The sequence below is a fragment of the Physeter macrocephalus genome, chromosome 11 (genome assembly GCF_002837175.3).
Source record: "Physeter macrocephalus isolate SW-GA chromosome 11, ASM283717v5, whole genome shotgun sequence".
Classification (NCBI taxonomy): domain Eukaryota; kingdom Metazoa; phylum Chordata; class Mammalia; order Artiodactyla; family Physeteridae; genus Physeter; species Physeter macrocephalus.
The window spans coordinates 150,119,561-150,125,218 of NC_041224.1; positions in this window are offsets into that span (position 1 = coordinate 150,119,561).

Genomic DNA, 5,658 nt, shown 5'->3' on the forward strand with positions numbered 1-5,658 from the left:
TGCTGGGGGCCCTCTCCCGGGTGTGCGCGTGACCTCAGCCCTGGGCTCATGTCCTGCGGCTGTCACGGGGAGGGCAGGGGACTGACGGATGCTGGGAAGGTGAGCCGGCTCTGGGCAGCGGTTTGGGCTCCTTGTGGATACCCTTCCTGGGTCATGCAGACTCTCACACCTGTGGTGTCCTCACCGTGAATGTCACCAAGCCCATAATGTGCTGAGCGCCGACCCCACAGAGGGCATGGAACAGGCTCGGAGGAGCCGTGTCAACCACCAACGGTCAAGGTCATCCATCCCTGGACACCAGGCAGCCAGGCCAACCTCAGCCCCCACCCTCTGTTCCTCACCCTGCAATCCAGCCAAACTGCTCTGCGTCCTGTTTCTGGAAGTTGCGGTCTGCCTTCTCTTGTCTGTACTTTTGTGCTTCTTCCACCCTCTACTTGTCACCTCCAAGGGTTGAATGCTATCCATTTTCCAGGCAAATGCTGCTTCCATAAGGAAACCTGCCCTATCTCCCACCTGCCTGAAAGCATCTCTCTGGCCTGTTTCTTCCTCATCTTGAATGTTCCTCTCCAGCTGCAGTGAGCACCTTCCTCCTTATGCTGGGAGGTGGACTTTTCTCTTTTCTGTTGGACTGCAGCTCCTTGATTACAGGACCTATGTCTGCTCCAGCTTCATACAGCACTTCCCAGCACAGCACAATACAGCTGCAGCACAGAGCCCAGTTCTCAGACTCACCGTAAGTGCTGGCTTGTCGAATGAATGAAATGAAAGATTCTAGCTGCATTTCATCGGTTGGTTTGTTTTTGTTTTGAGTGATAAGGTATTTTTGCATTTAGGAATCAGTACACTGCATTCAGAAAGCACCCAATCTCTATTTGTTCATTTTCCCTCTCACTTGTCTTTGAAAGCTTAGGATCTTCAAAACTCCACCCTTCCGGCTTATTAGTTGTCTCTGAGCCCTCAACAACAATGCACTGGTGATGTTGAGGGCTTAATGGATTCAGCACTTCCTGGGATCCCAGAACTGAAGAGGGCTACCATGTGCCTTATCTCATTTGGTGTCCACACCCCCATGAGGCAGGTTCTGGTGTGCCCACCTCAGGGATGAGGGAGTGGGGACTCAGTCAGGAGAAGAAACTTGCCCAAGGACAAACAGCAAGGTGTAAACTCAGTCCCACAGAGGTGCAGGTGAGTGGTTCTCAAAGTGTGGTCCCACAGACCGGCAGTCTCAGCATCATGTGGGCACTTACTAGAAATGCAGACTCTTGAACTCCACCCAGACCTATTGAATCAGAAGCACTGGGGGTGGCGTTCAGCCACCTGAGTTTAACAAGCCCCCAGGGGATTCTGATGCACACTCAAGTTTGAGAGTCACTCACTGGCTTGGTGACTGAGATGGGTCCTGGTCTCCTACTGGAGGGCGTGGGTCACCACCTGGCACAGAGGGCTCACAGAGCTGATGCTGCGTGTGGCAGACCTGGCCTCTGCTAAGTAGGCTGCCAGATATCTCCGGGGCAGAGGGTGGGTGGGCAGGGGGCTTGGCCAAGGTTTGCTGCTGAGCCAGATGTCACATGCCAACTTTGCTTTGTGTGACTTATGAGTTTCTTCCCCAATACCAGCCACAGATGGCTGACTTGGTTATAGAAGAGTTTCCACCCCAGAAGATTCATGAATCAAGGAATCAGTGCTGCACCTCCCAAGCCCACAGGATGGGCATACATTTTGCCATGAGTTATATGACTAAGTCCTTTTTATGGGTCATCCAACTGATGACATTCATAGCCAGTACTATCACTTATCCACCAGTCACTGACAGTCACACATTTCAACTTCTTTAATCCTAACAACAACTCTATCAGGTAGGTGTTTTATCATCACCCCGTTTACAAACTAGGAAATTGAAGCCCAGAGAGGTTAACACACCTGCCCAAGATTACCCAGCTAAGCTGGAGGTAGAGCCAGAATTTGAACTCATGAGGTCTGACCCAGGGTCCAAGCTCCTTACTGCCCTTCATTGCCTTTCATATATTAGTTCATATCCTCTTACTAACTCTGACACTTCTGTATTGTTATTGCCCCATCTTGCACTTAAGGAAACTGAGGTCCTGTGCAAAGCTCTCAGTCTTACTCCAGGGCCCAAGGTTTGTCCCCCTACACCCCAGTTCCTTCCATGGCTGATTCTTAGAAGCCTGAGCGGTAGGGTGGGCCAGAATTGGCTCTGCTATCATCTTCTACAGATGTAGAAACAGGCTGAGAGGCCGAGACGCCCAAAGTCACAGAGCAGAAAATTGGGAGCCCCAGCAGACCCAAGAACGTAACCTTCTGTGACACAGTAACAGAGGCAATTGCTGATGTCTCTGCCTGGTGCCAGCTGTAGCGAAGGTGAGACACACCCCAACACCACCACCGACCAATGATAGGGCCCTACAGGCCAGGGTTCTCTGCTACATTGTCTGCTTTCTCCCTGCAGCCTGGCCAGGGCTATTGTTTTCCACACACCTTCCTGGCAATAAGTTCCTTTGTTGTGCATTATTTCTCCTCAGGCCCTAGTTCTGTGCTTGTTCAGGTGGAATCTCCCTTTGCACACTAGCCCCTGTGGCTTTGTCCAGCTCGGGTGGGGACTTGAGGGTTCTTTGTGGAGCCTGGGAGATTCACCCAGTTTTCACCAGGCACCTAGGTGGTCTCTGTATGCTCACCAAGCACCTGGGTTTATTTTAAATTTATAACCAGCTGTGTCCATCCCAGTTATTTCTTGGCTGCTTATCATGTGACAACAGGGGTGGCCAGGAGAGTTCTGACCTGGCAGTAAGAGAACAATTGCTCCAGCTCTAGCCCAGCCTTTTATGAGCCAGGTAATCTCCAGCAAGCCACTTAGGCTTCCTGAGCCTCAGGGTCCTCAACTGAAAAACGGGGGTGATACGGGTGAAGGTCAAATGAGAAAATGTTTGTGGTCAGAAACTGGAAAGCATGTGCAGCCTTCCGGAAACTATCAGGGAGGGTTTCTCTGACGCTGGGGCAGGCCAGAGCTGCCAGACCCTGAGGCTGTGGGTTTCCCAGCTGCTACGGACATTCTCCAGCCATCAGGACAAGGCCTCGCAGCTCAGACATGAGGGCCCGAGGGAGAGGGAAACCAACCAGGAAAGAAGAGTTGGGGAGTCCTGGCGTCCACTTTGTTCCTGAGCTAGAGACTGCTGATCTGGCTCTGAAACTTTGTTGGTGGCACTTGCCTTTACCTTTGAGAAGCAGAGAAAGTTGATTCAGCAGGGGACTTGATGTTCCAACAAGGCTTTGAAAAGCTTCAGCCTGGTGGGGAGGGCCAGGATGGGAGCCAGGAGGCAGGGTTACGAGGCAGAAGCATGGTTCCATCTGGGGTCCTCTCTCATTTGCATCCCCGGCCTGACATGGATCAGGGCTCCCTAGGCCCACCCCCTGGAGCAGAGGGGCTGTGATGACTGTCCTAGGCCAGCGGCCTCTGTCTTTGGAGGCTACACAGGCACGACCTTGTCACTCTCAGCAGGCCTGAGGGGGGTGACAAAGCCACACTTTGAGAAGGCCCCACAGATATTAATCAATGACACAGAGAAAGCCCCTGTGTCATTGTTGGGAGGCCCCTTCCCGGCCCAGGGTTCGCTCTGCCTGGTGGGGCAGAAAAAGCAGAGGCTGGGGAGCCACACTGAAAGCTGTGGCCCGGCTGTTTGTCTGACTAGCTGGACAACCTACAGCAAGTCACCTCACCTTTCTGAACCTCAGTCCCCTCCCTGGTAAAACAGGGAAAACACTACCTGCTTCTTAGCGATGTAGTAAGAGCTGAACGAGGTGACATTTGTGAATGGACAGGAATAAACAAAGAAAAGGGGGCACGGTGCCTAGAGGTGTGCCCAAACTCTGTGAGGGGGGAAGTATTTGTCTCGTTTGCAGCTGGACCCCCAGAGCTTGACGCAGAGGATGTGCTCAATAAGTGTGGATGAATGAACGAATGAATGAGTGTAGCTCGGTGGAAAGCAAACGAGTCTCCTTGGGAAGGCCTTGACTCCAACCTTAGCCCCAGCCCTGGTCCAGGGTCCCCAGGACTCCAAAAGGGGGCATGTATTCAGGACGGGTACATGTCAGGCTTGTTGACTTTGCAGACAGAGGAGTCCTGGCAGGCCCGGATCTGAGAGATGGACAAATGGATGTAGTTCATGGGCAAGAATGCTGGGAGCTTCCCTGAGATTCTCCACCTCCATCCCTAGCCACTGGGGGAGGGGTCTTCCTAAAGGTTCCCTGAGCGTCCATATTTCCCCCTTTCACCTTGAATCGGGGTTGTATTCTACATTCCCACTAGAATGCAAACTGTAGGAAGATAAAGACATATCCACAGCACCTGGTAAACACCTAGCACATGGTAGGTGTTCAATAAATGTTTGTTGAATGACTGAGTGAGTGCAATAAAGCTTCTGTTCTCTCAGTTCTGAGAGTCTTTAGCCTTAGAAAGCAGGGTTTGGGGTGCTTGTCAATTTTTTCTCAGCTTTCTCTTCTAAACTGGCTGTTGATTTGGGTTTTCAAGGAATCAGTGAGGTTTGCCCAGTGAAAATACTTTTTCATCAGTCACGGGAGACCCAGCATTTGCAAGTTATTGCCAAATCAGTGCCTGATTAAACAGACAATGAATGTGAGAACAAGGATAATACAGCAGAGATGATGCAGCAAATACAGATGGGGATGCACCTACCTTGTTAGAAAACTGCCTTACATACTAATGAATACATTAAAGGCTAAGGCAGTGAAAACGGCAGCTTTGGGATTATCTAAGGTTTTAGTTTAAACTGGCAGCAGAGAGAAACCGATGAAGGCTTCTCTGTGGTCCAAGCCGTGGTCTTCTTGAAGTTTCTGCCCAGGGCCATGTCCCGGCTCAGGGTGTTGAAGTCTTTAGTATTTGCATACAAATTGCAAACATCTACAAAGTCTTTGCTCAAGCAATTTTTAAGTAAAATATTATTGCTTCCCTGAAGGCTATAATTCCTTGGTTTCTCTCCTCAGTATTCTTCTCACTTAGCAGTCACTCACACTGACCCGGATTTTCCACCTGGGACCATACAGGAGAGTAGGAGGAGCCAAAGGGAGAGGGAGCTAAGAAGGGAGTGGGCAGCTGGACCACTGGACCTGCTTTTCAGGACATGCAGAACCGGACCTCAGGGTTTTAAGTGTTATTTCATTTAATTCTCAAGCCAGCTCTGTGGGGGTAGACATTATCATTATCTCCATCTGTATCGAGGAAATCAAGGTTAGCAGATGTTATGAGTCGCTCAAAGTCACACAGCTAGGAAATGGCAGGACCAGGACTCCAGGGATGTCTGGCTCCCAGAATTATATTCTTGAACCACACTATCTCTGTAAATCACTTACCCTTTACAGAGCTTTAAATATACAAGGCAGTCTTGTCAAAATTATTAACAGCGATGTGCAGAATCTACTGATGTGTCCCTAAACTGTTTTCAAATCTGCATGTGCTGAGGAGATTTCTGGAATTATCTTTAGGGTACGGCTGGCTACATAATTTGCAGGATTTGGTGCAAAATGAAAATATGGGTCACCTAATGCATAAACTATTAAGAATTTCAAAACAATCACAGCAGCATGGGGGCCCTTCTAAGCACAACACCCTGAACAAACCGCACACAT